The sequence below is a fragment of the Somniosus microcephalus genome, chromosome 20 (assembly GCF_052327205.1).
Source record: "Somniosus microcephalus isolate GS21.2 chromosome 20, FLI_Smic_1.0, whole genome shotgun sequence".
NCBI lineage: Eukaryota > Metazoa > Chordata > Chondrichthyes > Squaliformes > Somniosidae > Somniosus > Somniosus microcephalus.
In genome coordinates, this window is record NC_141006.1 from 25,661,185 (window position 1) to 25,676,299 (window position 15,115).

General features: G+C 51.0%; 1 protein-coding gene across 1 annotated transcript in view; it reads right to left on the minus strand.

Annotated features, from left to right (window-relative positions):
* The window catches only part of LOC147103097 (borealin-like), a 44,549-nt gene that overhangs the window by 19,918 nt on the left and 9,516 nt on the right, over window positions 1–15,115 (minus strand). The window lies entirely within an intron of this gene.

The following is a 15,115-nucleotide window of genomic DNA, read 5'->3' on the forward strand; positions in this document are numbered from 1 at the left end:
CAGTTTTCAGTCAGTATGTCATCTATCTTAATCCAGTGTTTTGAACGATTAGCAACATTATGCTTGGTTGACAAAGGCAACAGCTGCTACAGTTCACTAACATTATCTGAACTAGTTTCATTCCATCAGACGTTTTTGGAACATTTCTTGTAATAATGTTGCAAAATTTAAAAAAGGCAATAGTTGCACGTTGGGATTATACGAGCTTCTTCCTTTCCAGCCTACCAAACTCAGCTCAACGTGAAGCTTCCTGGGCCAGTAAGCTTGATAGAATGAAGGGCCCGTACAATCACTGGTACAGAAGGGCCTCACCGATATATCGCCAACTGGGTCCCCGCCTTTGTGAAAAATCAGCATCTGCAGCAGTGGCACTTTAACTATTGCTAGTGTCCAGTGTATCCGCAGACTTGGTTTGGCCATCCCAGCCCCACGCGTCTCTTCAGACCATAAAACAGGACGCACTCCCTGTTGCGTTAGCCCTTTCACTCCGCAAGAGCCTGGGAGGGGGTCCTGCTCACTTTTATCGGGTTGGGTTCGTGGGAGGTTTAGGGAGAGAGGATACCTTCAAGGAGTTCCATGACGTTCCCCCATGGTTGATCCGGCGTGGTTTCACCTGGTTGAGCCCAGGCCTTGGGTGCTGTACACTGCACCAGGCAAAATGGATTCGCTGCTGTGACATTACTCAGCACTCTGCCCCAGCATGCGGATTTCCTACACTACAACAGTGACTACACTTCAAAAAGTGCTTAATTGGCTGTAAAGCACTTTGGGACGTCCGGTGGTCGTGAAAAGCGTTATCTCAAGTCTTTTTTTAAAAAACATTCCGGGGGGGGGGGGGGGGGGTGCCGGAAATCAGGTCTGTCCACCCGAGAAGAGGATGCTATTGTGCCACCACCACTGCCAAACAGATGACCACGGGTGACCTCTCCTGTCCTATTCACTCTCCCATGGTCTGCCTTGTTCCATCTTCTCCGGTGCAGGTGGTATCACTAGGGTTGCGAAGGGGTGGAAAGTTTCTGGGAAATTTCCGGAAATTTTCCACGAGAAGTTTAGCATGGGAATTTTGCCCCAAAAAAGCACATGCTAGCATAATATTGTTTTTTTTTTGTATTTCTTTCATTTTTTTTCCCCACAGGTCCTCTCTTAAAATTACTAACAGAGATGGAATCATATTGATTAAGAAATTCCTTAATAATTAAATGTTTATCTTCTTACTAGACTTGTTTTAATAATTAAAAGTTTTGTGTGTGACTGTGAACAAATGTGTCCTGATTGGTTGGATGAGCGATTAGCTCCCTCTATTGGTGATGTAGCGTCGTGCGTGCACAGGTCATGCTTCCATCACATGTAGCATCAAGAAAAATTTACTCACCCTGTTGCAATCGTGCTGATCGACCGCAGTTTGACAGAGACGAATGCCCTTTATTTCTCTGCATAAAACAATGCCACGTTTACCGTCTGATGTGTGGAAGCATTTTACCCCAGGCATTAAAGATGGAAAGACTGTGTACATGTGCAAACACTGTACAAAGCCATATGTAAAGAATGCCACAAAGATGCAGCAGCATTTATCCAAATGCAACAACTTCACTCAAAGTTCACAGCAGTCAGCCCAGAGTTCCTCTGCTTCCATTCAAGAAGATGATGGTTCACATTCAGCATCAGGCTCCTTATCATCAGCAACTCCTGGCCCACTCGGAAGGTTCTTTGATACAATGGATAACCATAGCCAGAAGAATGCAGATGAGTGCCTTGCTCGAGCTGTATATGCAACAGACTCACCCCTCATGCTCACAGCCAATGTGTACTGGGAGAGATTTTTCAATGTTATTCGCCCTGCATACTGTCCTCCCACCAGACATGCTTTGTCTACTTATTTGCTGGAGGCTGAGTATAACAGAATCCAAGGAAAGCTCAAAGAAACGATAGAGATGGCAGGCTGTGTTGCAGTTATCTCAGATGGGTGGTCAAATGTACGAGGGGAGGGCATCATAAACTACATCGTCTCCACTCCTCTCTGTGTTCTTCAAGAGCACAGACACGAAGGACAACAGACACACAGGCACATACATTGCTGATGAGCTGAAAGCGGTCATCAACGATCTTGGATCACAAAAGGTCTTTGCAGTAGTTACTGACAATGCTGTGAATATGAAGGCTGCTTGAGCTCAAGAGGAGGAGGCCTACCCTCATATTACGTCTATTGGGTGCGCAGCTCATGGGCTCAACCTGCTCCTCAAGGACATCATGGGTTTGAGAACCATGGAAACACTGTACAAGAGAGCCAAGCAAGTTGTTAAGTATGTCAGGGTGTAAGATTCGAAATTTTCAGCAATAATCACGCAAGAAAACCGGATAAAATAAGACTGTTTATTGACAAAGTAAGCTTGCACAGAAAAACCTTTGATAAAAGGGCATACAAAATGGCCGCCGGGCCTCGTGATCAGTTTTCTGGACCATTTTATTTCTGTTACTGCAAGCCAGACAGGCTTGTGGATTGAAGACAGTAAGCCCGCGAAAGCCAGTATCTGGGAACCGAAACTCAGGGAAACAGCATACATATTCAATGGATTCTAAGTACAGGATGGGGCCCATCAAGATATGGGCGGACAATGCAAAAACACTTATACCCATTTATTGTACAAAGGAGAAACCGTTTAACAGCCATCAAGGAAAATCTCCGGACCGATCAATATGCGAACCGAGTCACGATGACAATGTAAAAGACATTATCGGCCAGGAAGGCCAGTTAAGTTATCACCGGCTCCCGTTACAAGACTAAGCGCCCCTGCAGAGATTTCTGCCCGCCAAAATTAATACAAAGACAGGACTATGATTTGGCGGGAGATAAGACTGTCCCAAAAGAGTATAACTATGGATTGAAAGTCCATCAAAGACACTCGGAAAGGCAGAGCTTCTTCTACAAGGAACATTCGGAGAAAACACGATCGACGTTATCGGAGTGATCGACGGAACGAACGGACGAACGAAGGACGGACAGTGCCAGGATCGGCGCCTCTTCCACCTCGGTAGACTCGGAATCGATGAAGACGCTTCGGACGGACAATTTCGGTGAGAAGACAACATGGTCGGTGTTCAGCCAGACAAGGCTCGGCCACGACGAGAAGACGACGAGGGTGGCCCGGGTACTGGGGTCGGGAGATCATCGACGACCCAGGCCGAAGGAGAAGAAACCCTCTGGAAAACCGACGATCCAGGCCGGAGAAAAGGACATTCCGGGCCTGACACTTTCGTGTCTCAACATCCCATCTGGTTGTTGGTCTGCTCCATGAACCAAAATCGACAACAGACTTAGGGATCTTCAACCTTGACGAGCGCTCATCAAGGCTGTGTCTACCCCACCGCCGAGAGAGAGAGAATATCGACTGCGCCAGAAGTTTCCAAATCCACGTGACGACGGAAAGCGGTGCCAAAAGGCTGCGAACCCCCTTTTCGCGATTTTGAGAGTGGTGAGCATGATCCCAAGTTCCCCAGGTCGAAACTTAGTTTAGGTATAGGGGAGGGAGTTAAGGGTAATTGTAATGTGTTTTCCCTTTTACGATGTGCCGTGTGTTCCCCATTTCCATAGAGTCAAGTTCATAAATTTGCGCATGATTGTAGTTACTTTAATCTGTGCCTATGACATGTATTTTGTAATGCTTCAAACTGTTTAAAAATAAAAGCATCCATTTCGTGCTATTCAACCTGGTCTATTGAGTCCTTTCTCTGCACTACTGTTCTCTGCATCTAAGTCCAAGGTCTAGAACCGTAGGGGGAGTGGGTCGAACCACTCAAGGGTAATTATTGCACGAAGCCTGGCAGGAGACCAGAACGAGCAAGAGAAACCCCCTACAGAAATGGCGACCGCGGCAGGACCTTGGCAGCAGGAAAGTAGTGTGTTAGATCAAGGTCTGAATAAACAAAATGTGATGGATGAAAGAATAGCAGATTATGTTTTTGGAAAAGTCAACCTCACAAAACAATGGATATCTGACCTATTAAGGGATAGGCGTCCGCTAGACGCAGCCATCAAGTGGACAGCGGGTAAAGAGCATAAGAAATATGTAGAAAAGGCGGTCTGGCTGATGTGCTACAAGAAGCAAGTCCAGCTTTTGGACCAGGTCGTTGCAGCACAGACAGCCCAGATCAAAGGGTTGCTTACAGACGTAGAGGAAAAAGTTGCGGGAGGTCAAAAACTGATTGAATCGCTTAACGCGCTGAATCAGGAACGCCACTCCATAATTCACTGCCACGAAACCCGGGTAGAGTATATAAAATGTCAGGTCATTGAGGCCAAGGCCAGTGAAGGTAGAATGAGAGACAGGTATTTCCGTCTAGCTAAGCAAATAGAGGCCCAAGAGGAAAAACTTCTGGGAGCCAGGGCAGCATACAAGATGGCCATGGAGGATAGATCTGAGAGCACCGATCATAGCGCTTGCCACCGGGAGCTAGAGGACCTAAGAACGGCCCTAGCCAAGGCAAACGGATTGGTGTGTCTCATAAACCCACCAGCAAGCCAGCTACTGTTGGCCAAGGAATCCAAAAGACCGATTCCACAAGAGATAGTTAGGGTACCAACCCCCGAGCCCTCAGCACCTCCTGCCTATGATGAGTCTTGGACTCCGGGGAAGGAAACGGAGGAGTCAGACACAGGGGTTCTTGAGGCAGAGCAACCCCAGGTAGCAGAGTCAGGACCGGCACCGATGTGTCCCACGCGACACCGGAGGCTCGGTCCGGACCAAGCGAATGGCGATGACGGACCCCTTGAGAGTCAGATCATAATGCCCCATAGCGCACGACAGCTAAGGGAAATGATAAGTCACATCCCAAAACTCTCCGAGTCAGGAGATCCCTCCGTGCATTTCAGGGACGTGGAGCAGACCGCAGCAGTCAATGACTGCGACGGGGTTGAACAGTCTAAAATGCTGCTGTTCTCCCTGGACAGTTCGCTCCTCCAGTGTCTCCCTGACGAGAGCAAGAGAGGGCACAGGGACTATGAGTTGCTACGGGATGAGATCCTGGAGATTATAGGAGAGGGGGACGGAACTCCGTTCCTCCGTTTAGAAAAGACAGTGCAGCTAAAGGGAGAACCCCCACGGGTTTTCGCCGGAAGGTTGTGGCCCGTGTATCGGCGCAGCTGCCCGGGAGGACCGGAACGGAACGCGCTAGATAATGAACAAAGGGCTCATTGGCTTCGGTGCCTGGTAGCAGGTTGCTTGCCAGTAGTGAGGGAGCAGGCCAAAGCATGGTTTGACCCCACTAACGCCCGCTCCACGGAGGAACTAGTACTTGATCAGCTCACGATCAGTTACAGGAACAACAAGGGTAAGAAAACGCCTGTTGTAAAAGGAAAGGTGCATGAGGTGAGGCCCGCAGCTTCTGCTAAAAAGGAATGGCATCAGGAGGGAAATCGCCCTCCCCAAGCCAACAGCAGTTGTTACGGGTGTGGGAAGGAGGGTCATTGGCGCAAGGACTGTAGGAATCCATGGAAGGATAAGAGAGAGAGAGCGTTCGCCGCAGCCCAAGCCCGAGCCCAAGCCCACGGCCAGATCATTATCCCAACACCCGTCCAAGCCCAAGCCCAGACCGCTGCCCCAGCACCAGTCAAGAACCCAACCGTAGCCCCTGCCCCAACCACAGGGGGTGGTGCGGTTGTGGATCCCGCTGCGATCGAGTCAGTCTTGGAGACTATGCGGTCTCTGATGACCTGGCAGGGGAAGGTAGCGGTCGCCAACAGCCCTATCGCTCCCGAGACCCCAACCGAAACACCTAAATGACTGACGCCTGCGCAGCCCGTCTACTTGTGTCCGCTCCGCTATGACGCCTGGAGAAGACCTGTGGTGGAGATGGAGGTGGAAAGACAAAAGGGTAGTTACCTGTTGGATACGGGAGCTTCGTGTACCGTGATCCACACGGATAAACCTTTTGCCTCACCTCTGTCCGCCCAGGCTCCATACTTAGTAGCGGGCTTCACAGGCAAAGAACAGGCTGGCGCGTACTCCCTCCCGCTCTCCATTCAGTTGGGAGCACTCCACACCACATGGACGTGCATCCTATTGAAGTGGAGTGAGGGGGGTGGAAAAGGCATCCTCGGGGCTGATTTCTTGGTGGAACACGGGATCCTCGTGGACCTGAGAAATCACTGTCTCTGGGGAGCCGAGAGCGGTTTAGGTAAGGTAGTCGTAATCCCAGGGAAGGAAGAAAAGGGGGCCCTGTGCACCATGAAGCCGTCAGGAGGTTACGATCTCGAGTTCATGGTAGCGAACGTCCCAACGGACTTGCAGGCGTGCGTGTCGGAAAATCTGACCGCGTTTGCCACCCACAAGCACGACTGTGGGAGAGTCACTGGGTTTGAAGTCAGCGTAGACGGGGACCCCATGATCCGACCCCAAAAGCAGTATAATTTCCCCAAGGAGGCAGAACCCGACATGGAAACGGCAATATCTTCATTGGTGCAGCAGGGCGTGTTGAGAACAATAGCTACTCACGTGAACTCCCCATTATGGCCGGTAAAGAAGCCGGACAATTCGTGGAGAGCCACGGTGGACTACAGAGTCCTCAGTAGTAACATCCCAGCCTGCGCGCCCACGGTAGCAGCAGTTGCAGACCTAATAGGGAGTATTCCAGCATCAGCGACCACGTTCACGGTGCTGGACATCTCGAACGGTTTCTGGTCCATTCCACTGCGGCGGGAGGATCAGTACAAGTTTGCCTTTACTTTCAAAGGGCAACAGTACACTTGGAACTGCTTACCACAGGGTTTTCACAACAGCCCCAGCATTTTCCATCAGTGCATGGCGGGGAGTTTAAAAGAGTTTAGCCAGCCCAACCAGATAGTACAGTATGTGGACGACCTACTCCTGTTCACGGACACAAGGGAGGAGCACGGCCCACTATTGGCCGAATTGTTGGGACTGTTAGAAAGGAAGGGTTTCAAAGTAAACCCGAAGAAAGCCCAGATCGGCCAGCAGGAAGTCAAATTCCTGGGTCTGGCCATCCGCGCTGGGGAAAGAGCCATAGATAAGGCCAGAAGGGAATCAATACAAGATCTGCCGATCCCCAACACAGTAACGGGTGTAAGGTCCTTTTTGGGATTGACCGGGTACTGCAGAGATTTCATCGAGGACTATGCTGCCACGGCAGCCCCGCTACTTCGACTCTTACACAAGGGAGTCGAGTGGTCTTGGGATAAGGGGTGCCAGGCAGCATTCGAGAAGTTGAAAAGAGATCTGCAGACCGCGCCAGCCCTAGGGGCCATAGATGGGGGAGAGGAGTTCTTCCTGGAGGTAGCCGCTAGTGGGGACAGCCTGAGCGCAGTGTTGCTCCAGGAGCGGCACGGCAAGCTGAGACCAGTAGTTTATTCCTCCAGGGTGCTCACGGATGTAGAGAGGAGTTTCTCCAATTGCGAACGGCATCTCCTGGCCACGCATTGGGCTGTGAACAGATCAGTGATCTTCACAGGAACCTCTCCCATCACGCTCCTCACCCATCACACCCCCACAAAGATGCTTCTGGATGGAAGGATTAAGGATGGGACCGTAAGCAGCGCTCGGATTGCGCGCTGGACCCTCCTCCTTTCCCAGATGGATCTCAAAGTTAAAGGCCTTTGCGCGCCAAGGCTCGCAGCCAACATGGCATATCCCGGAACAGCCCATTGGTGTTCCGTAGAGTGGGGTATGGGAGGTCAACATAGGTTTACGGGCCGGGATACACCCCACAGGCCGCAAAATCTACGTAGACGGTTCTAGCACTGTATCTGCTGGCGAACGACTCGCAGGGTGTGGAGTTTATGACCCTGCGGCAAACATTGCCCTGGCGATTAAGCTCCCCAGCACTATGAGCGCACAGCAGGCTGAACTGTCCGCGGTGGCGTACGTGGTTACCCACCCCGAGATTTTCCCAACCCCATACACGATTTGCTCAGACAGCATGTTCACATGCAATTCGTGTACAGAGTACCTCGCCATCTGGTCCCGACGCGGATATACCTCCGCGGACAGGCGGCCTTTAACAGTTAAGCCCTTGCTGGAGAAGATCCTGGCAGCTGTGGGCGAGGAAGGGGAGGTGTTCATCCATAAGGTGAAGGCTCATTCCACCACAGAACCCCGCAGTCAGGGCAACCAGCAGGCGGATGCGCTAGCCAGGGAGGGTGCCCGCAACGGCATTCTCTGGGACCCCTATGAACCCGGACCCGTGGAGGCGATTCAAGGCAGGGAGGGAATTCCAGGGAACACAGGGGTGACAACGCCCCCAGACCTAAAGACCGTCCAAACCCTGGATCCCGCCCTAAAAGCCATCACAGAAGGCAAGCAGGTAGAGGGTCCGTACAGTACGGCAACCCTCACAGTCAAAGAAGGCATGCTGTTCCGAGAAGAGCAGTGGGTTGTGCCGCAGCAGCACCGGAGGGAATTCCTGCAACTGGCCCACGAGGGTTCAGGAGCGGGACACCCCGGGCCTGAGGTCACCTGGCAACGGGTAGAGCAGGCGGGATGGTGGCCGGGACTTCGGGACGATGTCCGCAAATTCTGCACAAGCTGTCTTGTGTGCGCTGCAAACAACCCAGACCCCCACAAAAGGAAGGTGCCCATGGGGCACATCAGGAGGGTAGAGGGACCATGGCAGTCGATTCAGGTCGACTACATAGGGCCCCTGCCCGCCGCCCAGGGAGGCTATAAGTACTGCCTTGTCCTGGTAGATGTGTTCACCAAATGGGTAGAAGCTTTCCCATGCAGAACAGCTACGGCAGTGGGTACTGCTAAGATCTTGATTCGGGAAGTGTTCTCACGGTGGGGACTCCCCCGTTTTGTAGAGTCCGACCAAGGGAGTCAGTTCACCGGTCAAGTAATGCAGAACGCCCTCATGCTCTTGGGCATTGAGGGGAAGTGGCACGTAGCATACAATCCCCAGTCATCCGGGATTGTTGAACGCATGAATCGGACCCTCAAGGAAAAGCTGAGGAAAGAGACAATGGGCTCGCCCCAGAAATGGGCGGAGGTCCTGCCTTTAGTCCTCATGGGGATCCGAGCCAGCCAGTCCAAAAGTACGGGGTATTCCCCGCACGAATTAATGACTGGAAGGATCATGCGAACCCCCACCCATGTACTAGCCCCGGTGCTCACTGAGGGCCAGCTCCGAGAGGTGAAACGAGGCAAATTCGTCCAAACCCTTTTGGAGCGCCTGAAACAGATTTATGGGCAGGCGGCTGGGAACATGGGAAAACAGCACCAGGGAAATAGACTGTTACTGGAACCTCGTAAGCAACAAGAGTGGGTAGTCGGAGACCAGGTCATGGTCCGAAACTACGCCAGGGTAGGGAGTTTTGAACCATTGTACATGGGGCCTTACAGCATTGTGGACAAGGCCAGCCCCATGGTTTATGCAGTGAAGGTGCCCCGACGTACCAAATGGTTTCACATTAACCAGTGTAAACTGTTTAAACCGGGTGCACAAGGGCCATCAAAGGGGACCAGGTCTGAGAACAAAGATCCTCAGCCGGTAACAGAGTCACAGACCACACAGGCTGGAACAGTAGCCTGCGTGAAGGGAGAGGCCATCCCATTGGAGTGGGAGGTCTCCCCTTTTGAATGGGATTCGGACGAGGAAGAGCCCGAACATCTCGACCTCGCCTTAGACCCAATCACGGAGGAGGAAGGGTCAGAGGACGACGATCCCGCCCTCGACTCAAGCTTGGGAGAGGTAGGGAATGGGGGCGGAGACTCACTACCTGTAGGGACAGGTGAGGTGGAGTCGGAAGGAACAAATCCCGACCCCGGGGGGGCGGAGCCTGAGCCGGCAGCTGTGGAGAAACCACAGGCTGTGACGGTGAAAGTCCCGACCCCCGGTCCATCAGCCCCGGGAGCCCAACCCAAAGCAGCCCCTCGTAGGTCGGCTCGAGCGCCCCAGCCCAGAAAGTTTTGGCCAGATTCTCCCCATTTTTCCCAGCCACGGTTTAGAGCAGCCCCAGGAAGGCATGGTTCCCGTTCAACAGCGACAGGCTGCGGGGGATCAAAGCCGAGGACCAGTGCAACCCCACCGCAGGGTGTGGCGCGCGACAGCCCTCACAGGGATTAGGCAAGCCGCCCCGCGGAGGGCGGCGCTGTAGATAAGTTAAGTTAGGTAATTATGGTGATAGTTTAAGGAATATGTAGTATACGGTGTTAAGCAATGTTAAGAGTACAATTTTGAAGTCTGCCCGGTATGTGTGTTTGTTTGGGAGCGGGGTCCAGGAACCCGCGCGTCCATTTAATTAGGCCAGCACCTATTGGGAGCCCGGCTACATCATTTTATTGGTTACAGAAACCTGGGATATGATGAAAAAGATTCTCATCGTGTTCGTGGCGATCGGGTGCGGGTGGGCCTACCAAGGCCGCACCAAGGACGTCATCATCTTCGGGTGCTCCGGGGACACGGCCCCCATCGCAACGGATGGGACAGGGGAGCGAGAGGTTGAGGAAACCGCCACCTACTTCCACCAAGGGAGATGGCCAGGTTGGCTGGGAACGAATTCCACGGAATACTCCAGCAATTTCGGTTTTGCCTACCAAGAGACTTCGTTAACGTGCCCTCGAGTGAGGATCCTTGCACCCAGAGTCAGCGTTACCGTGGGAAAGAGGATCTGTCTGGTGTGTAATGGGAACGTACCACTAAGGCGATGGTGGTGGCTGCGAAAGCTGGGAAAGGACATGAGAAACTCTACGGTCGAGTGGGAGCGACTGGGTAATAATACCCATCGGACTATTACGAGGACTCACGGACAATTACGTGTGTGTTGGGACAAATGGTGGGAACCAGATGAAGGAATATATGTCTGTATGTGGGGCTCGAGACACGTTTGCCTCAAGGGCGTATCCATCTTCTTCCAGAGGCAGTGGCAGGATGAAGGAAAGGGGATGAGATGGGATGTCAGCACTCGAGCGTGCGGAGCCCCATACTCCCCTATTCCAGTAAACGCCACCGAACTCATCACCCGCCCACGCAAGCCGCTGCCCACGCTTCCGGTAGCACTAGCCCAGAAAGAAGGGTGCCCAACCACCACCAAGGGACCCGGGAACGGTTTAGTATTGGTACCCACTGGTCAGGTGCTGTACCAAGGGGTACACTACGCGGTGGCCTCAGTGATTTTAAATCGCACTGAGGTACGCTTGCCGGAGTGGTGTCCCAAAGAAACTGAACAATTATACCAGGTCCTGTTAACCCGAATGTTTAGACAGTTTTACGAATTTGACTTTGCCGACATCGACAAAGACAAATTATACACCACACCACCAGAAGTTTTGGATCGAGTCGGGAGGCAAAGAAGGGGTACAGTAAATGACATATTCACTGCTTTTAATACCGGGACATCTGTCGTCAACGCTCTAGATAACGTGGAGCTGCAGACACAGATCAACGGTTTAAAAGCCCAGTTAAGAAACATACTGATGGACGAAAATAAGGTAGTGGGTTCTGAGTTACATGAGGATCAGGCCATGACACTACACTTTAAGGAAATAATAGCGGAGCTGGAGAAACACGCGAGAATGGTAAATGCGCTCATTAAGGAGGATCGGAATGCGTCCGATCAAGCTGCGCAAAACGAGGCCTATGTGCTATACGGGGCGTGGTTACTGGGCGAGGGCCGCAGTAATCTTGAGGATTTAAAACAGGGTTTGGTCCCGTCCTGGATCAGCAACAAGCACTTGCAAGCGCTCCACCCTTTTGAGAATGCATTAAGCCCGTGCCAGCTCAGACCAGCTGCAGAAGCGTACCCAGTCCCAGTGGACTGCGGACGTTCAAATCATACTATCATGGGAATAGTGGTAAGAATGCCGGTGTTGGGTCCCGCAGCAAAGCCCGCCCCGGTATACAGGGTAGAGAACATTGGAGTCATTCAGGGGGGCGCACACATTCGTTACGCAGTGGTCCCGCCTTACGTCATCAGATGGGAGCGTACGATGACAGGCACCGACCTCTCGGGATGTCGGAGCCGGGGAGCACACATCATCCTGTGTCCCCAGCACTTGAATGCCTTTTTGAAACCACAGTGCGGGTTCAGAACCGCTAGCGTGAAGCCGATAAATTGCACCATGGAGGCAATGGCAGAGGACCATGTGCCCCCGCAGGTAGCATATATCGGGGGTGGGACATACTGCGTCACCACTGCAGCGCCTCACTACCGCTACGGACAACACGAGTGGTGTTCGATCAGTGATAGCAGTTTCTGTTTCAAACCCAGGGCTGAGGTTCAAGTGGCACAACAACGAATTGTCCCCATTCCTGCACCCTCCACCGTTCACCTCACTGTCAAAGAAAATTTCACGGACTTGCAACGATTCGTCGCGCATTTTGGTTATGTCATTCCCCCTCTTCCCGAACACCTCACAAAGATTTTAAAAGCCGTTATAGTTTCACAGAAACATTTTTACACACTGGAGCAGAAGACTTTAGAGATAGGAAAAGACATATTGGACATAACCATCCCACCATGGTGGGACTTGTTCACTAACATAGAGGTCCCGGCCTGGATTAGAATAGCATCCCACATCCTAGTAGTGTGTCAGGTTTTAATTGTGATATTTTTGCTTTTCGTGCATTGCAAAAGAGGCAAACGCCTCCAGAGGCACGAGAACACAGGAGAATGGAGAGAACGCTATGTGCGAATGGGGGAAGAAGACACCCCACTTTAAGCTGCTAGTATTGAAGGTTAAGCGTCCCTCCATTTTTAGATTTTGGCCATTTGTGTGTTTTGTTTCTGGTTTTAAGGACATGAATATTATTATGTTATTAGTCGTTCTTAAGTTTTTTTGGCTGAATAAAAGGTGTATGCAGGTGGTGCAAGGGGGCATCAACCCCTGCACATCTGACAGATGAATGTGTTATAGTTTAAGAAATGCTGCCTATGATTGTCCAAATGTGCAAAAGGTAATTTTTCGTTTTTTTTCGGAAATGGGAACTGCATGTGTCGTGAGGGTCATAGATAGTTAAGTGCCAGGAATGTTTGGATGTGGGGAATCAGGGAAAATTTGCTCACCAAGGATTATTGATACTTTAAGCAAGCTATCAGTATCACAGGGGGGCCTGTAAGATTCGAAATTTTCAGCAATAATCACGCAAGAAAACCGGATAAAATAAGACTGTTTATTGACAAAGTAAGCTTGCACAGAAAAACCTTTGATAAAAGGGCATACAAAATGGCCGCCGGGCCTCGATCAGTTTTCTGGACCATTTTATTTCTGTTACTGCAAGCCAGACAGGCTTGTGGATTGAAGACAGTAAGCCCGCGAAAGCCAGTATCTGGGAACCGAAACTCAGGGAAACAGCATACGTATTCAATGGATTCTAAGTACAGGATGGGGCCCATCAAGATATGGGCGGACAATGCAAAAACACTTATACCCATTTATTGTACAAAGGAGAAACCGTTTAACAGCCATCAAGGAAAATCTCCGGACCGATCAATATGCGAACCGAGTCGCGATGACAATGTAAAAGACATTATCGGCCAGGAAGGCCAGTTAAGTTATCACCGGCTCCCGTTACAAGACAAAGCGCCCCTGCAGAGATTTCTGCCCGCCAAAATTAATACAAAGACAGGACTATGATTTGGCGGAAGATAAGACTGTCCCAAAAGAGTATAACTATGGATTGAAAGTCCATCAAAGACACTCGGAAAGGCAGAGCTTCTTCTACAAGGAACATTCGGAGAAAACACGATCGACGTTATCGGAGTGATCGACGGAACGAACGGACGAACGAAGGACGGACGGTGCCAGGATCGGCGCCTCTTCCACCTCGGTAGACTCGGAATCGATGAAGACGCTTCGTCTTTTTAAAGACGCTTCGGACGGACAATTTCGGTGAAAAGACAACATGGTCGGTGTTCAGCCAGACAAGGCTCGGCCACGACGAGAAGGGCCCGGGTACTGGGGTCGGGAGATCATCGACGACCCAGGCCGAAGGAGAAGAAACCCTCTGGAAAACCGACGATCCAGGCTGGAGAAAAGGACATTCCGGGCCTGACACTTTCGTGTCTCAACATCCCATCTGGTTGTTGGTCTGCTCCATGAACCAAAATCGACAACAGACTTAGGGATCTTCAACCTTGACGAGCGCTCATCGAGGCTGTGTCTACCCCACCGCCTCGAGAGAGAGAGAGAGAATATCAACTGCGCTAGAAGTTTCCAAATCCACGTGACGACGGAAAGCGGTGCCAAAAGGCTGCGAACCCCCTTTTCGCGATTTTGAGAGTGGTGAGCATGATCCCAAGTTCCCCAGGTCGAAACTTAGTTTAGGTATAGGGGAGGGAGTTAAGGGTAATTGTAATGTGTTTTCCCTTTTACGATGTGCCGTGTGTTCCCCATTTCCATAGAGTCAAGTTCATAAATTTGCACATGATTGTAGTTACTTTAATCTGTGCCTATGACATGTATTTTGTAATGCTTCAAACTGTTTAAAAATAAAAGCATCCATTTCGTGCTATTCAACCTGGTCTATTGAGTCCTTTCTCTGCACTACTGTTCTCTGCATCTAAGTCCAAGGTCTAGAACCGTAGGGGGAGTGGGTCGAACCACTCAAGGGTAATTATTGCACGAAGCCTGGCAGGAGACCAGAACGAGCAAGAGAAACCCCCTACAAGGGGAAAGCAGGTAGTTGCAGCAACCTACAACTCCAAGCAAACGACAAAGAACAAGAACACCACACTGAAGCTGCCCAGCAACACTAGATGGGGTGGCGTTGTCATAATGTACAACAGCCTTCTGGAGGGTAAGGAGTCGCTGCAAGAAATGGCAATATCCCAGTCTGGGGATATGGAAACCACCATCAAGAAAATACTGCTGGATGATGTGTTTTGGGAGAGAGTGGTTAGCAGCCTTAAACTACTGTCACCAGTAGCATCTGCAATTGCTCAGATTGAAGGAGATGACGCTGTCTTGTCAGATGTTCTCAGGCTTTTTGCTGATTTAAAAGAACAAATCAGCATTGCCCTACCCACATCCCTGCTGCTCAGAGGAGAAGGCAATTGTTCAATTCATACAGTTGTGTCAAGAATTTTGTGTCAAGCCGATTCATGCTGCAGCATACATGCTGGACCCAAAGCATGTTGGGAGACCAATACTTTCAGGAGAACAGATCAACA